We start from the raw sequence: 19,150 nt of genomic DNA on the forward strand, positions 1-19,150 counted from the left end.
ATGGCAAATATATCTTCTTCTTCTTTGGGCTTTTCCCGGTTAGGGGTTTGCCACAGCAGATCACTTGCCCGCTCATGATTGGCAGTGGAGTTTTACAGTGTCAAGTTGCCAGCCCGGCGCCCAACCTTCCACAGAAGGCACACACACACAGACATTCACGCTAGTTGTGCTGAATGTTCCTGTTTTTAAATTGGGAAAACAAACAATGTTAAGGGGACATATTTTAAAACATTTAGGTGATATCAGGAAAGTTAAATTAGCAAATGCCCCTGCCAAGTATTTTGAAACAAAGGGCTGCCAACATTAGTTTAAGTTTCTAGTTTTATATCCAAATATGAGGAGTGGAGACATAGTTAATGCTACTGAGTAGGCTAAATCCATCTATTCATCCATTCACAATCCCTTTTTCCCATATGTGGTTTGGGTGTCACTTTAATAGTGACAATCCTCTAAAGCCTAGGCTCACACCACTGGGTGGGTAACCCTGCTACAGTTCTTTTTTTTTCCATACTACTTACACAATGGCTAATTTAGAGTATCCAGGTCATATCTTTGGTGTGTGAGAGGAAAATGAAGCACATAGAGAAAACCCACATGAATAGTGGGAGGATATGCAGCCTCCACACAGAAGGCACCCTTGCCAAGCTTCAAACTGCTGAACCTCTTGCTGTGAGGTGACAACACTATCTGCTGCATGATTGCGTACTGCACCGTTGTGCAGACTGAATATACGTGGATTATTTAGTTATGTGCCTCTATAGAATTTGGTCTAAATGATGCTGTCTTTTTAAAACATGTATTGCATTCACATAACTTGATTCACAGATCACATGATTTCTTAACTGAATGTTTTTTTTAAAATACTGTGGTTGATGGTTAATTTTATCATCTGATGGAGCACCTGCTGACATGAAAGTGCTCACCATTTTGAATAAAGAATTTTCAGGCCATTGGTCAGCAGCCATTTTGTTTTTGATTTATAACAAACAGTATCTGCTGGGCTGTATCAATGACCTAATGCTTCCACTACACAGGATCTGGGAGATATCACATCTTGAATACTCCACATCTTGAATACTCTGTAATTCTGGAGGCTATATGAGAAAAAAAATGTCAGACTGCTGGAGGTCATTCAGGGGAATCTACAGAAATGTCTTTGGGATGGAGTGGAATGAATAGGAATAGAAATGAGAGACATTACAGCTTTTCATACTAGAATCCACAAGAGATAGTGGGAGCATGATGCTGGTGCACGATATGTATCTTTGTTGACTAGGTTTAGCCCACTGGGCCTGTGCCCAATATTCAAGTGAGACCAGATGTGGTATTTATGCTGACTAAGGTAAGAGAGTGAGAGCTCTTCTCAGATGAATCCTGAAGAAACATAGGCCATGAATTTGGTACACAATATTTAATGCCTTTGTTGATTGAGTTAATCCTACTAAGTGTATGGCCTCTGTTCAAGGGAGAGCAAATATGATATTCATACTGACTAGGAAAATTCCTCTAATATTTTCATTAATGTATTTTGGGAGCTTCCAGGCTACCACCATCTAAGGCAGATGAGAACTATGTTTAACATCTTGCTTAAAAGATGGCGCACTTTGGACAGCGTCATTCCCATTATACTGCACTATAGTGTTAGTAATAGGACAAAAATCCAACTACCACAGCCTTATGATCAGCGAGTATCAAAACTGAGTGTCCCATGTCTTGAGCCACTGACCTCTGACCATGTCAGATGATTTAAAGGGGTCATTCTGAGCAAAGTGAGCAGAGGGGTAAGAAGGGACATGGGCAGCAGATTGCAGGCCAAACTATTCCTTGGATCTACAAAATACTTTTTTCATAGAGAGGGAAGTAGATGCATGGATCGGACAGTCAGAATGGGAGGTGGGAAGGGGAAGACAATTCATAAAGGCATTCAGGAGGTCCTGAGGTAGTTGGAAAAAAGATAAAACAGACAAGACAGGGATGGAGGAGAGGTGAATATTAAGGCAATTAAAAGGCAGACTAGCTAGCTTCATGTTTCTATTTGCCATCAAGGTAGGGTAAAGTTAAGAACTGTAGTATGCCAGCCTCAGGATCGTCTGCCAGTGGGTACATTTCTAGTGGTGGCACCTTGGGAGACATAATGACATGGTGCCATAAATATTTTAGTCAATTCTTTTTAATCCTGATGATCAGTGGTTGTACTTAGAATGTTCTGGACTGCTGAAATCATTACTGTGTCATGTAGAGTGATTCTAGCTACCTTGTGAAGGAGCCTCATTTCTGAAACATGCATCTGTTATCTCATTCTGCTAGGGAATACTCAAACGTAAGGATCCAGACACAGATTGTCAGGTAAACTTAAAGCTTTATCTGGTGGCTCATTTCCTCACCATAGTCCAGTACAATGCTACCTCTGTACCCATCTGCTTGGTCAATCCATATATCTAGTAACTTCAGTCATGAATAAACAAACTCCTAAGATACTTAAACTTCTCTATCCATACCTCTCAACCTTTAGAATAAGAAATTTGGACAAAGCCATGAAAAAAGTGGTACAAACAGGGACAATTTTTAAATATTGCTCTTACAAACTTAGAAAGTTGATAGAATAACAGGTTTTGCATTAGCATGAATTTTCTGAAGGGTAAGAAGTCTAAAACTCAAATGTTTGTCAATAATTTCTAACTTCAGTCTTTAATGATTTGCCAATAATTTGACAATTTTATGAAAAATGGACCAAAATATAAGGCAAAAATCTGGACATTCTCCGACAATTTGTACAGTTGAAGATGTATGCCTCTTCTTAAAGTAACTGCTCCCCCCATCCCATCACCTCCTGATAGCAGTCCATTCTTCCTGAAGAGAACCATGACCTCTGCACTGGAGAGGTTGATTGTTTTTTCCAGTAATTTACACACACCAGTAAATTATTCCCATGCCCACTGAAAATGACATGCATCTGAGATTAGGATTGAAATACCATCTGCAAACAGCTGTGATTCAGGTCTCATATCTTTAGACAAAATGATCTCATCTGAACTCATGAATTCATCTGATTGGAGGTTGCTGGAACAGGGCTCAATTTTGAGCTTTTTTATTGGTTAATTTGTTTAAATTAGTTTGCTTTCATTTGCTACATAAGCAAATCCAGGCCATCTGCTGATCCCTGGAAACTTAAGTAGAAATTTTCACTGTATATTGCACTTTTGAACTGCATTTTTACCATATCACTGTTTACTTGAACTGTTTTTTTTTCCTGAAATTGTTGCCTTTTGTTTGCTGTACCATAGACTAGATTCAGACCTGCTGAACCCAGTTCTGTTTGTATAACATGAGCACTAAACCAGGCCATCTTTTATTGGAAAAGGTTCTCCTGCACCCTAGTAGCAGAAGTGTGCAGCTAGAACTCATCTGATTGAAAATTGCTGGAACATGTCTCAGTTTTGAGATTTCTTATTGGTTAATTTGTTTAGATTAGTTTGCTCTTGTTTGCTACATAAGCACCGTGTTTGCAAATCTCGCACTGCCGCACAGCTTTGGGCACCATTGGTGGTTATGATGCAAACACTTTTACCTGCAAATTTTCCCTTAGTACCCTGCTGGTGCTCCATCTGTGAGTTCTTGTAATTGTCACTCATTGACAGGTGATTGCATTCAGCGAAGCTCCTGTGGTACCAATACAGATCCTACCCACTAGCCCTTTGTATTTTTTGTCCACTTCACTTGTCCTCTACTTTACCTGGTCCTTCTTGTCCTCTCCCTGTTTTCTGACCACATGAACTTACCTGGCATTATTGGACAATTTTCCTTAGTTTCTCCAGCCAGCCTAGTCAACTTGGGCATCCTGATGCAATGTAGCAATTGCCTCACGTACACTGACACTGACAACCCACTTCTTTTACTCCACACAAATTCATTATGTGAGAGATGCGTCTATATCAACAACCTAGAATCCAGGCTCTCTCGCTCACCTGTCAGTTCATCTGATACTAAGCAGGTTGTCAGCATGTACACCTCACCTCCTGCAGCCACCAAACCAACACCACATAAACCTATATACGTGGAGTTTCTTACAAGAAGCTTACCTAAACATCAGAAACCTCCCAAACACAAACCCAAGCAAGCTTCACATAACACATCCTCTGCAGAATACAGTACACATAATATATTACACACCAGTGTCTCACCAGTCAAGCCCCTAAGGCATAACACAAAAACAAACATTTTAGTCATAGGCGTCTCTATTGTGAGAGGTCATTGTCAGCTGTCTGTCAGGTGCCAGGATACACCACATCACACAAACACTCAAGTCTCTCAACAACAAGCATTGTTATGATCCATCATAGTCCATGTTGGTGTGAATGACTTGAGATGTACCTCACTGGACTATATGAAAAGATAGACATGACTGAGCCCTTTGATTATGTGTCTCAGGCAGGTATGTCCCTAGCCTTAAGTAGCATTTTACCTTTGCCTAGGTTGATACCTCAATTCAAACAAAAATGATTAACTTCAACAACTGGCTTAGTTTCTGGTGTTAGTCAAAGGGGATCCAGTATCTGTAAGCCTGGGATGACATGGTGGACAGAACTTAATGCTTTGCCAGAGATGGTCTTCATCTGTCACCCCTGGGATTTTGCTTACTGGCTAAGGGTCTTGTCATCCCTATAGAACTTAAGCCAAGTTCATAAGAACAAAATTTCCAGTGTAACAATGATATAGGAATCTCTAAATGCTCAACCCCACCCAGTTTAATTTTGTCAAGAGGAGATCATGCCTGTTAAACTTGGTGGACTTCTTCAAGACAGTCACCAAAGCCTTAAGGGCAGATCTGTACATATGTCATACCTAGACACAGCCTAGGCCTTTATACACAATCCCCCTCTCAGGCATCATTTTTAAACTCACCCAGCTGGGTATCAGCAAATATATTGCCAGATGGGTTGCAAACAGGCTCACTGATAGAATTCATACAGTCAAAATAGGGGGTTCAACCTCCTCCAGCAGACCCTAATCAGTGGTGTTCCACAGGGATTGGTTCTGAGACCCCTACTGTTCAGAATCTACTTCTCCGATGCACAGGCTAAAACTAAAGTACAGTGGTTGACAAAATTTGCTGATGACTGCAAAGTGGGAGCGATCATTAAAACCCCTAGCGATGTCAACATCCTGCATGAAGGTCTTATGCAGACTAACGACTGGTGCCAAAGTCATGGTCTTAAACTTAATGAAAAAAAATACATTTTCATCCCCTTCAGCAAGGGTGATGTTCTTGCAAGCTACCACATCAATAGTAATACCTTAAGCACACAGTCAGTGGTGAGAGATCTGGCACACAGGTTGACAGAAACCTTAACTTTGATCACCATGTCTCCATAATGGTACGAAGGGTATTTTATATTGCTCATCTCATAAATAAGGGCATTGCCTCCAGAAAAAAGAAGTTATAACCCTCCTGTACTCTTCAAGCATCAGGCCAGTTATAGAGTACAATGTTCCCTTTGGTATATTCCTTTCCAAATACCTGCAGCAACTGGAGAGACCATGAAGGTTCCTCACAAAGAAAATTCAGGGTCTTCAAGATCTGTCTTAAATAGACAAATTGAAATCATTGTCACTATACTCTGTGTCATACAGACTGCTTAGAGGTGACCTGTGCCTTGCATACAGAGCAATCTCTGACCCAGATTTAATGGAAATGCTGCACATTTGCAAGTCAATTGGCACATGGGTCACTAGCTCAAAGGACCTTAACCTGGTATGTGATATCAGCAGAACTTGCTGGGGCAATAGATACTGATTTTAGTGTCTGCTTGAACCAGACACCCTTGGGAACATGGGTTGAACTTAGACCTTCATATCCTTTTTAAGAAATTCATAAAAAGGAGACGAGACAAGGCATACTCTTGGTGGAGTCATGTGGTCACCTTAAATATCTCAGACTTAATGACAGATAGGTTCCTGACCCAGAGACTCCCCATACTCGGGAATAGACTGCCCATACATGTCAAGCAGAGTGCCTCATTGGCCCTCTTCAAAAGGAATCTTGATGATTGGATGGGAGATAGGAAATTCACCCCGGGGATCATGTCAGTCAGGGGTCCAGAGAAGTAAATATTGTGGGAAGAAATATCCAGGGAATTGTTATGGCTAGGCTTGCATAGGTCCTAGGGCTGATAGCCTAATAGCAACCTATGAACCTATGAATGTGAAGATACCTATTATTCCTTAAATGCACACCCTAACATCACCGCGACCACATACTGTTTTAGTACCTCCTACAAGACATATCAGGTTTACACAGTCAAATACCTTTACTTTGTGCTGTGGTCACAAGGCGCATACTGACCATACTGCCAACCTCTAATAACGGTCCAGTAACTATGGTAAAAGGACAAAGAGTTGATCCCCATTTCTCAGGCAGGATAACATCTGCATTACTCCTCAGTGAATGAAGTCTTTTTTCTGGTACCCTGGCACAGTCATTTCCAGGAACACTAGTTGATATGATTTTTCTATGTTCTTCTTTCGGCTTTTCCCAGTTAGGGGTCGTCACAGAGGAACTCCGGTCTGCTAATGATTGGCAGTAGATTTTTTTACAGGTGCCGAGGTGCCAGCTCGATGCCCAACCTTCAGCGAAGGCATGCCCATTCTATGCATGTCTTTTGAACTCCACTCGACCGCGGGGAGGACATGCAGACTCCACACAGAAGGTGCTCGAGCTGAGAATTGAATGGGAAAACCTCTTGCTGTGAGACAACAACACTACCGCTGCACCACCGCGGCTTGATATTATTTTTCTATAATTGAAACATACCCATCCCGTCCCCTTTCTAGAAATTGGGAGCACTATCCCAGTTTGTGAGTCCAGAGGTACTATCCCAGCCTTCACTGCACCACTGAAAGACTGAAAATGTATGTTAACTGTGACACTGCAACAGTGTAAAACTTTCAGAACTTCAGACAGATCTCATCCATTACCACAGTCTAGCCATGACAGAATTCTTTAATCACAGCAGTGACTCATATACAGAAATGGATCCAATTCAACCATCTGTTTCTGGCACTGCTTCCTTTGAGCAGGGAATATTCATTGGATTCTGAAGTGTTTCAGGATGAAGTTAGCATTTCTCCACTCTTTCTGTGAACAGCCTTGGTAACACCTGTCCTCACTTCATAGTTTGCAAAATAGTTTGCCAGGACTGCTCTGTGTCTATCTAAAAGTCTTTCTCTGCTTTGGTAAATGGCATAAATGCCACCTTCCTCATTTCTCTGTATATATCAGTCAACAATGGAGACCCCACTACCATTACAAAACATTTTCTCTCACTAATGTTATCAACTATTGACTCTCAGGCACTAACCACTTTTCAGCAACATCTTCATGTCAGTACCACACCTTACGATGTCTTGAAAAGGGTCTCTTCAGACCATATATCCCTTCTGTCACCACATATGCAGGAAAAGATCTACTCTTGGTGGGGGTTAATGTTATCCCATACAGAAGTATTGGCTAGTCTTTTAAAGGTACTCTCAGTACATTTTGACTTTTTTGTGCAATTCAGGTGCTGTGGCCAATTGAACAATTTGACATCAGTGATCAGTGGATAGTCAGTTTTGTCTCTATGTTGTAGACAGATGGATCCCTGACTATGACCCAAATTACCTAAATTTGACAAGCAGTTTGTGCACTGGAGGTTTCAGGTACAGGAGATTTGGTGTTAACAGCTATCAGCTGCTTGCTCATCTTTGAAGGAGGGAGTAGTGGCTTTGGTCAGCTGATCACCGCCACTCAAGCTGAAGCTTGCGTGGCACCAAAATACAATGCTGTGTCTTGCCTACCACCCAGTTCAGTTCTGTGATGTCACATCTCCCTCATCTCTAAGTTAAAAACCAATAAACAGGTCATCATTCCATTCTTCTTCAAACTGCAACTGTAGCAAATCTGACAAACTGCTTGCTGCAAATGTAAAAAGCAGCTTCCTGCAATTATGGTCCAATATCGCACATACCACACATGAAGTGCATCAGTACAGTATCAGTATTAATTTCTGGATTCTGGTACCATACTGCAATACCACCCAATCGGCAATGACCAATTGCACCTTTAAACATCTTATACCTGGGACAACAGCCCCTATCACCCCACCCTAGATACACCTCTGGCAAAATGGCCTGGACTGAGGATATGGGCTTGGTAATACCAAACTAGTTATGGTAGCCTCAAGAACCTGTGGTGGAAACATGTACAAGGAAGAGGAAGACATAGGACCCCCGCCCTACAGTGAATCAGTGATTATGTCAGCTATCAGGGACCAGGTTATGACCCTAATAGAAATGCTGCACAAAACACTTCCACTGTTGCCTGGATGATGGCTCCTCTGATCATCTCTCACTTGTGTACTAGGGATACATAGCATAGAACAACAAAGTGGTTCAAGGCAAGTAGGGAGTGACCTGATATTTGGCAAGCATGAATGCAAAGATAATATAGAACGATTCAGTTGACAGTCCAGTACCTGTTTTGACCTGGGTGTTAAGAACCTATGACCTCAGGTATCATGACATGGTTACAAATTCAGTCAGCAAACTTTGGCCCAGTATGCTTAGGTACCAAGTACACTTGTGACTGTTATTGTATTACAATTGCAGTTTGCATGGGGGGAGCTACCTCCAACATTTTAACAATGTCTTGGCTGACTTCTGTGAGGAGATGAGCATGTGATCATTATTGCTGTCTCAGTTACTAGGTTCTAAATAACAGCATGAATAAATGGGCATTTAGTAAAACATGATTCTTTACAGCACGGTAACCAAGGATAAAGCTAAGAGAAGTGTGCAGTCTCTCTTCCCCTGTAGCTTCTTAGACTGTCAGTTGCTCCATCTGACGTTAAGGTAAAGCTAATAAAAATAAGCAAAATACACATGTGTGAAACTCAACAAATCTTACTCTGTCATTTGTAGGAGTCTCCTTAAATGAACACAATCCATATAATATAAAGTTAGGCTGAGAGTTTGAGCTTAATTTTGCAAGAAAACACGCTTGTGCAAATAATACAGGTTGTATAAAAAAATAATCTAGGAGTTCCACCTGCTGGCCAGTTATGCAATTGCTGTACTACTTACAATAAAAGCAGTTGGGAAGAATCACAAGATGTTTTGGTAGAATCTTGAGAAGCATGCTTCATAAACTGCGATAGACAATTACTTTTATATTGAATTTTAGTTTAGAATAAGATCCATTTGGCTTCACAGCGCACTACCTTTTGACAATGTGATCCAGTTCCTTCTTTAAAACGTATGCTTCTAAAAGGTGATGATTTCTTATATAAACTAAACTTTCCTATGTATAGATGGGGGGGGGGCAAGAATACTTCATCTGTTTACAATGCCAGATCTGTAATCAAACATAGCAAGTGTGTAATCAGACATTAACCTACATAATGCTAGCCTTTAAAGCCACTGCACATTCTGCATCGTTGATATAAGCTGAACAGGGAATTATTTTATTTTATTTATTTTACATTTGTTTAATGGGCCTGAATCCGGGTCTGAATGGGCAGGGCTGTCGGTTTTCAGCAGAGGCCCGGGGAGAAAAGCTTCACACAATATATCAGTGTATAAAAAACACATGTAGCAAATTAGAAAATAAACATTTAGAAACGTAAACATTCAGAATTGCCATAGAACCTCACACAAGTATTAGTTGTATGAAGTATAAGTTGCTAGACATTGCTGTACATATCAACATTATGATAAACAATGATTACATACACTATACAATAAAAGTGATGAGAAGAATACATTCAGAATACATATACAATGGTGTACATACTAACATTATGTAGAAGACACTTCATACACAGCTGAAAGGAATTATCTTAGTTTGAAGTTATAAAAGGACACTATAACAAATATAGTTATGGTTCATAGGTACATAGGTAGGTACTAGGCTATTGGCCCTAGAGCCTATATAAGCCTAGCCAAATGGTACCCTGGCTTCTGCCACCCAAGAAAATTATTTTCCTGTGCCCCTGTCAAACAGAGGGACAGAAGTGATCCCCAGGGTGAATTTCCTATCTCCCATCCAGTCATCAAGATTTTTCTTGAAGAGTGCTAATGAGGAGCTTTGTTTGATATACATAGGTAGTTTGTTCCAGAGTATGGGAAGTCTCTGGGACAGGAATCTATCCCTCCAGCTTGTTCTATTGATTGTGGTGACAAGGTTTAGGTCCCTAGAGCATGTAGCTCGGAGGGATTGGGATTTCTTTAAGTGGAGCATGTCCAACAGCTCTGGGGTTGACATAGCTTTGTATGTTAGGCAGAGATTGCCTCTGAGTAGGTGACCCAAAGATTCCTGGAGTTCATAAACTCAAATGCCATGGAACAACTAGTCACCATCCCCACAAGAGGAGAAAACATACTTGATCTCATCATCACGAACATGGGATCAAAATGTTCAACACCAGAAGTATACCCCTCACTGGTGAGATCAGATCATAAACTAATCTCGCTGGAGGTCCTCATCCCGCCCCCACCTGAAACAAAAAAGACCACAGTGAAAAACTTCTCAAAAGCCAATTTCACACTTCTAAAAACTAGTGTGGTCTCCTTTAAGGCCCCTGAGCCAGTGGTAAACATTACTCAACCCGCTGAATCACTTACAAATGCCTTCTACCAGCACCTACAGGACTGCATGGATCAGGCAATCCCAAGCACAACTAAGACTCTCTGTACCAAAGGCAAGCGTCCAGTCTGGTGGACCCCAGCCATAAACAAGCTCTACAACAAAAGGAGGAAGCTACTACAAGATAGAGCAAAATCCTTGAAAGGTAAGACACCTTTGATCATTATAAGTAAAAAACTAAGAGCTCTCATAAAATCATCCAAGGCAAATTTCGAGAGAAAAATCGCCAAGGACTCTAAAGACAATCATAAGGCCTTCTTTAGCTATGTTAGAAACCTAGGAGGAAACTCCCAGATATGCTCAGAATTAGTTCAAAATGATGTGAAAATTACTGAACCTACACACATTGCTAACATACTGGCTGACAGGTTCAGTGCAAACTTCTCCCCCCCCTCCCCCCAAAAAAAAGAGATATCTATTCCAGAGGATTGTAGCCTCCCAAACATCTCCAACGCCCAGGTGAGAACTGCCCTCACTAAGGCAAAAAACACAGCATCCATGGGACCGGATGGTGTCCCCGGCTGTGTGCTTCATGAACTCAACGAGGAATTAAACCCACAGTTAGGACAGCTGTTTAATCTTAGCCTCACCTCAGGATACGTACCCAAGGAGTGGCGCACGGCGACGGTGGTCCCACTTCATAAGGGCGGTGCCTCCACAGACCCTGGAAATTACCGCCCCATTAGCTTGACAAGCCTTATCTGCAAAGCCATGGAGAGGATCATAATGGAACTCATAAATAAAGACATAGGGAACTTGCAGACTTTGGATCCAACCCAGTTTGGCTTTGTCAAAGGCAGATCCTGCCTCTTAAACTTGGTTGACTTTTTCGAGACAGTCACCAAGGACATTGATGAGGAAAAGGCAGTCCATACAGCCTACCTCGACCTGGCAAAGGCCTTCGACACAATACCCCACTCAGGTATCATCGAAAAACTCATCAGCTTGAATGTAAACCCATACTTTTATATTGAATTTTAGTTTAGAATAAGATCCATTTGGCTTCACAGAGCACTACCTTTTGACAATGTGATCCAGTTCCTTCTTTAAAACGTATGCTTCTAAAAGGTGATGATTTCTTATATAAACTAAACTTTCCTATGTATAGATGGGGGGGGGGGGGGGCAAGAATACTTCATCTGTTTACAATGCCAGATCTGTAATCAAACATAGCAAGTGTGTAATCAGACATTAACCTACATAATGCTAGCCTTTAAAGCCACTGCACGTTCTACATCGTTGATATAAGCTGAACAGGGAATTATTTTATTTTATTTATTTTACATTTGTTTAATGGGCCTGAATCTGGGTCTGAATGGGCAGGGCTGCCAGTTTTCAGCAGAGGCCCGGGGAGAAAAGCTTCACACAATATATCAGTGTATAAAAAACACATGTAGCAAATTAGAAAATAAACATTTAGAAAAGTAAACATTCAGAATTGCCATAGAACCTCACACAAGTATTAGTTGTATGAAGTATAAGTTGCTAGATATTGCTGTACATATCAACATTATGATAAAAAATTATTACATACACTATACAATAAAAGTGATGAGAAGAATACATTCAGAATACATATACAATGGTGTACATACTAACATTATGTAGAAGACACTTCATACACAGCTGAAAGGCATTATCTTAGTTTGAAGTTATAAAAGGACACTATAACAAATATAGTTATGGTTCATAGGTTCATAGGTACATAGGTAGGTACTAGGCTATTGACCCTAGGGCCTATATAAGCCTAGCCAAATGGTACCCTGGCTTCTGCCACCCAAGAAAATTATTTTCCTGTGCCCCTGTCAAACAGAGCTACAGAAGTGATCCCCAGGGTGAATTTCCTATCTCCCATCCAGTCATCAAGATTTTTCTTGAAGAGTGCTAATGAGGAACTTTGTTTGATATACATAGGTAGTTTGTTCCAGAGTATGGGAAGTCTCTGGGACAGGAATCTATCCCTCCAGCATGTTCTATTTATTGTGGTGATAAGGTTTAGGTCCCTAGAGCATGTAGCTCGGAGGGATTGGGATTTCTTTAAGTGGAGCATGTCCAACAGCTCTGGTTTTGACATAGCTTTGTATGTTAGGCAGAGATTGCCTCTGAGTAGGTGATATGTGACAGAGTAAAGTTGGAGTTTTTTGAGACAGTCTGCATAGGGCATCTGTTTGAGTCTTGTAATCCTCTTTGTGAGGTATTTTTGTGGCCTTTCCAGTTGTTGTAGATGTCTTGTGAGGTACATACCAAAAGGGGTGTTGTACTCTATAATGGGTCTAATGGGTGATGAGTAGAGAGGAACAATGACCTCTTTTTTCCTGGATGAGAAACCTTTTGTGATGAGGTGTGCCACGTAGAAGGACTTCCTAACTACTGTGGCGATGTGATTATCAAAGGAGAGACTACTGTCCATCTGTGCCCTAAGGTCTCTTATCACACTTTCGGTGTTAAGTAGACTACCGCCTATGTGGTAGTTCATGGGTACAGAGTTTTTACCAAAAGGGATGACAATGCACTTTTTGGCATTGTTCTTGAGGCCATGGCTTTGACACCAGGCATTTGTCTCAGTGAGGCCCTTTTGTAGGATGTCCACATCGTTAAGAGTTTCAATTATGGCTCCTAGTTTGCAGTCATCTGCGAACTTTGTTAGCCAAAGACCTGTATTAGCCTGTACTTCACAGAAGTAGATACCAAACAGGAGAGGACCTAGGACTGAACCCTGTGGTACTCCACTTATCACTGGTATGAAGTTGGATTTAGAGTCTGCTACTTTCACAGTGTGGGTTCTGTCAGTGAGCCAGTTGGCAACCCATCTTGTGACATAGGGAATTATACTTAGTTTAGTGAGTTTACCTATAATTCCAGGTAGAGAGGAGATATAAAAATTTAGCGGTCTTGGATGAGTTAGCCAGGGTCAGTGCATGTACATATCTTTGATTTGGAGAGATAGGATTTTAGTTGATTTTTGAAGGGAAGTTTGTCTGTATCCAGAATTCAAGTGGGAGGGAATGGGAATCTCCTGAGATGTGTCTGCTTTTGGATACTTCAACCGGCCCTTTGTTGGTAGATCTTAGCTGACGGTTATTGGTGTAATGGTTAATTACGGCTTGTAGGGTTGGGGTTTTGTTGGGGTGGTTAAAAATTTGGTGAGCTAAGGGTGAGTTGGTTTAGAGTCAGTAAGTTTGGTAACTTGAGCCAGGATAGCTTCTGAAGGGCTTAACAGTGGTGGGATCTGTAGGAACAGTCTGTAGCAAATTTAGCTATTTTGCTATAGCAAGCAGATCGTTTGTTTAGATTGTGTTTATTTAGGTTAACTAGAACAGGAGAAGCATATAAAAGTGTGGAGAGAAGGTGGGTTCTTGCTATTATAGCTTTACTATTAGTAGTCAGATAGTTCTTACATCTATAGAGTGAACCTAGTTTTTTTATGCACTTTTGTTATGGTTTGGGCTATGTGTTTGTCCAATTCCATACTTTGGTCAATGATGACCCCTAGTAGCTTGGTTTGTGCAACTGGTGAGATAATGCTAGTGTCAGAAGTGATAGGAGGAATGGAATCTATAACCTTGGAGGGATGGAAGACCATGAAACAGTTCTTTTTGGGGTTGAGTATTAATTGATAGCCGATAAGCAGCTTTCAATGGTTGTAAAGGATTCTTGTTTTTTTTTTTTTTTTTCTGTAGTAGCTGGATAGAGGAAGCTGAGCAAATTAAGGTGGAGTCATCAACAGATTGTACTAAGCTTGCATGAGAGGTGGCTTTATGGAGGTTATTTGTGAATATTGTGAAAAGCAGGGGTCCAAGTACAGATCTTTGTGGCACACCTAAAGTAACAGGGAGAAGGGGGAACAGGGACCCCTGCCACATAATGGCTTGCTGGCAACTAGAAAGATAGTCCTTAAACTACAGGAGTGTAGAGTTATTTAATTTATGTTCTGAGAGCACTGCCAGTATCTTGTTATGGAAGACTGTATAAATTGCTTTGGATAGGTCCAAAAAGACAGTACATACAAGATTGTCTGCATTCTGCTGTTGATTAATAAGATTGGTGAAGCTGATGAGGGCAGTGGTAGTGCTGTAGCTAGGGCAAAAACTGTGTTTTGTTTCAGCTAGGAGGGTATTGGATAGAAGGTATTTTAGTATTTGGGAATGTATACTTTTTTCTAGGATTTTAGATAATGATTATAGTATAGCTATTGGGCAGTAATTAGAAAACTCATTAGAGTTACCACCTTTGTGTAGAGGTGTTATATGTGAGATTTTCCAGAGAAGAGGGACCTGTTGCTAGGAGATGGATTTGTTGATAATTATAGAGACAGGGTATGAGATAACTTTGGTTGTGATCTGGAGGTATTCTTCTGGGAGTTTACCAGCTGCTAGGGTAGTGGGTCTTGATTTGGTCAGGTATCTGAAGATTGTACTGTTGTGGACTGGTTGTAGGGAGAAATAGTTTTGGTTAGTTGGGGAATTTAGCAAATCTAGGAGGGCTGTCGGAAAAGTGTTTGTTAACAGCTTTAAAACTGAGGTAGTAAAATCTTTATTGAATTGTACCGTAATGTTGCTAGTGGCTGTGCCAATGTTTGGGGGTGGGGTACTTGTTGTTCCGGGTTGAAGCATTATATTTATGGCTGACAAGAATTTTTGGGGGTTAAAGTTATGTTTAATTTGTATATTGGAGTAATTCATTTTCTTATCCATTCTTATTTGTTTTTGTTTTTTTGCTTTATTTTATAATTCAAGGAATAGTTTCCTGTTAGTGTTAGTTTTGTTATTACGCCAAGTGTCTCACATTTTATTCCTTTGTTTTTGTAGAAGCTGAGTACTTTTGGTGAGCCAGGGGACAGAGCTGGACTTTGTTCAAATTCTTCTAGGGGGGCAAGTTGGTTTAGTATGTTGGGAAAGGTGGAATAAAAGTGGTCTACTGCTTTATCAAGGGAAGGGTTGAGAGGCATGACCAATTGCAGATATTTAGTGCTGTTATGAGATCATCTGCTCTAGCATTTTTTGTGTAGTGTACATGTTTGACGGAACTATTTTTTGTGGGTCTGATTTGTTTTCTCAACACAAAGGTAGGGAGGTGATTGCTTAGACTGTCAGGTAGGGTGCCAGAATATTGTGTCAAAGATGGGTGATTAATGAGGATCCAGTCTAAAATGGATTCTTTTTTGGTAACTTTATCTATTCTAGTCAGGGTTTGGATAATCTGAGTGAAATCATGTAGGTTTATGTGAATAGTGGGGGGGGGTGTCTATTGAAGCCCATTCTATGCTAAAGTCACCTAAAATCAGTGTTTCATGGGGAAAGGAATTGCATGCCCAATGGATTATGGATTCCAATAGTGTTAATATGGTCATCGGGAGGGATCTATGAACCTAGTATGTTCAATTGTTTTTGTGGGTTGATTTTTCCCTTTGTGAAAAGGGTTTTGATTTTGTTGAAAGTAGCGATGATTATGTTTAAAAGGTTAACTTTAAGGTTATTTTTGAAAAGAAGGGTGACACGGCCTCCGCTTTTGGATGTGTGGTCTTTTCTGAGTAGGTTATATCCTGGTGGAAGTAATTCATTGTGTTTAATATGTGGCTTAAGCCATGTTTCAGTAAGGAGCACAATGCCAGGGCCATAAAGGGATAGTGCTGCATGGAGTTTGTCCATTTTGTTAAGTATACTTCTTATACTGATGTTAAGAATTAATAGGTCAGTGATTCTTCTAAGTGAGTTTAGGTTAAATTTGGCCTGGTTTATGTTGATATTCGGGTTAGTTATGGGACCAGGATTTGGTTGGATGTCACCACTAAGTAACAGCAGTGAAGCAATGCTCACAATAGTCATAAGGTATTAAATAATAGATAGGTAATATAGTATGGAGATGCGACCTTTTGTAGAGTAAATGGGAATTTTAAATGGGGTTAGCTCTAAGTTTGAGTGAGTGTAGATTGTGGAAGAGATGTGTACTGGAATTTAGGTTGGTATGGAGAAATTGTGCAGGGTGGGTGATTTACTGTTTAGATTGGTGTTGATGTTATGTTGGTATGAAGTGTGGTGGTTTGTTATGAAGAGAGTTATAATAATTAAGGGATGCAAGGAGTACAAAGCGGACATGAGTATGATTAGTAATAATGAATTAGAGTAGATGGGATCAGGTGGGGGAAGGAGTTAGGCCAGGTTTGGATGTAGTAACTGATTAACAAGTAGTGAGTGTGTATCTACATCTGGTTTAATTGGCCGAGTGGCTGTACTCATTATTGAGGGTGTGAAATAGATATTTGGCATATGATTGGATGGTTTAGGAGTATGAGTGTTGTCTAGTTAGTTATAAGTTTGTTGAGCTGGGGGTGGGTAAGAATGGGGGTAGGGTAGGGGAGTTAGCCTGAGCAGAACAAGAGCAAATGGAGTACGTAGAGCCGATTCTGGAGAAATTAAAGGTAAAAGCAAAAACAATTAGGCAAGCTAGCAAGGTGAGTAATGTGGAAAAACCTTGTTCAAGTCTGTGTTAGTCAGGGGGGCTAGGAGAATAAGTGGGCAGTGTAATTTAATGTGAAATATGAGGGAGAGTTTGGTTATGTGAGGAAATGCAAGTGTGGTTAGAGAGACTTAGTGGGCAGTGTACTTTAACATGAGCTAGGAGGGAGAGTTTAGTTATCTGAAGAAATGCAAGTGTAGCTAGAGGTTAATATAGAATAATATAGAATAGGGCTTTTAGGATGATGGCAGCAGGAGGGTGGGTGGTGTGCATTCAGCTCTCACTACATACACAAAATAGTTTTAAAATAAAATTTTACAAGGATGACATACACACATAACAGGTGATGGGCTGCCTTGCTTTGAGATAGCAGCCTGTTTCAAGCTGCCTGGGTCATGGTGGATGTTCCATTTTCAGTATGAGCAATAAGAGCTCCCAAGTAACAGGTGATGGGTTGCCTTGCTTTGGAATAGCAGCCTGTTTCAAGCTGCCTGGGTTGTGGTGGACATTCCATTTGCAGTATAAACAATAAGAGCTCACAAGTAACAGGTGATGGATTGCCTTGCTTTGAGATAGCAGTCTGTTTCAAGCTGCCTGAGTTGTGGGGGATGTTCCATTCACAGTATGAGCAATGAGAGCTCACAAGTAACAGGTGATAGATTGCCTTGCTTTGAGATAGCAGTCTGTTTCAATCTGCCTAGTTTGTGGTGGACATTCCATTCACAGTACAAGCAATAAGAGCTCCCAAGTAACAGGTGATGGGTTGCCTTGCTTTGAAATAGCAGCCTGTTTCAAGCTGCATGGGTCATGGTGGATGTTCCATTCGCAGTACAAGCAATAAGAGCTCACAAGTAACAGGTGATGGATTGCCTTGCTTTGAGATAGCAGTCTGTTTCAAGCTGCCTGAGTTGTGGGGGATGTTCCATTCACAGTATGAGCAATAAGAGCTCACAAGTAACAAGTGATAGATTGCCTTGCTTTGAGATAGCAGTCTGTTTCAAGCTGCCTAGTTTGTGGTGGACATTCCACTCACAGTACAAGCAATAAGAGCTACCACGTAACAGGTGATGGGTTGCATTGCTTTGAGATAGCAGGTTGTTTCAAGCTGTTTGGGTTGTGTTGGGCTTTCCATTCACAGTACGAGCAATAAGAGCTCACAAGTAACAGGTGATGGGTTGTCTTGCTTTGAGATAGCAGCCTGTTTCAATCTGCATGGGTTATCATGGACATTCCTTTCACAGTGCAAGCAATAAGAGCTCACAAGTAACAGGTGATGGGTTGCCTATCCTACAATTTATTTATTTGACATTTGTTAACCAGGTTAGTCTGACTGGGCAAGAAGCCCTTTATAAGCAGAAACCTGAGAAGAAATGCTCCAAAATATAAGAAATATATCTAAGCTGCAAAAACATATAAAAACATCAAGAACCTAGACATATACAAATAGAAATACCGAGCTGAACTATTAAAGATAACAGGAAATGTGATTAGTATAAAGGATACAAGTTATAAGTAAATACAAAAACAGAAATGCACAGCATAGGACTAATGATAATAACAGGAACTGGTATGGTTTAATAACAGCAATGAGGCTAAAATTAACATAGGAATAATAAAGCTTGTAAAATGTTCACAGAGGAAGAGTACAATTAACAATTGGGATATAGTCAACAAGTTAGGAGGTACAGAGAAAATTGTATGTATACTTTTATCTGAGGGGAGCAAAAGGTCATATATAGCCTTAGATAGTAATTGATATTTGGGTAGACTGTCAGCATGAAGAAGGAAAAGTAGTAGGGGGTCTAGTTAATGTAACAGTGCAATTACAGACAAGGGGATGGCAGGATGAAGATGAATAGATCAGGTAGGGGTAGGGCTAGGTCAGGGGAAGTTCCATGTTCTGAGATGGTTCCATGTTCTGAGATGGTAGACTTCATACCATTGCCTTCCCTACAAGACCCCATAATGTTATGAAACCTAACTTTATAAAAATAATTGTAACTGAATTTTTTT

This window comes from Protopterus annectens, chromosome 1.part1 (genome assembly GCF_019279795.1).
Source record: "Protopterus annectens isolate FY-2018-M chromosome 1.part1, PAN1.0, whole genome shotgun sequence".
Taxonomy (NCBI): Eukaryota; Metazoa; Chordata; order Ceratodontiformes; family Protopteridae; genus Protopterus; species Protopterus annectens.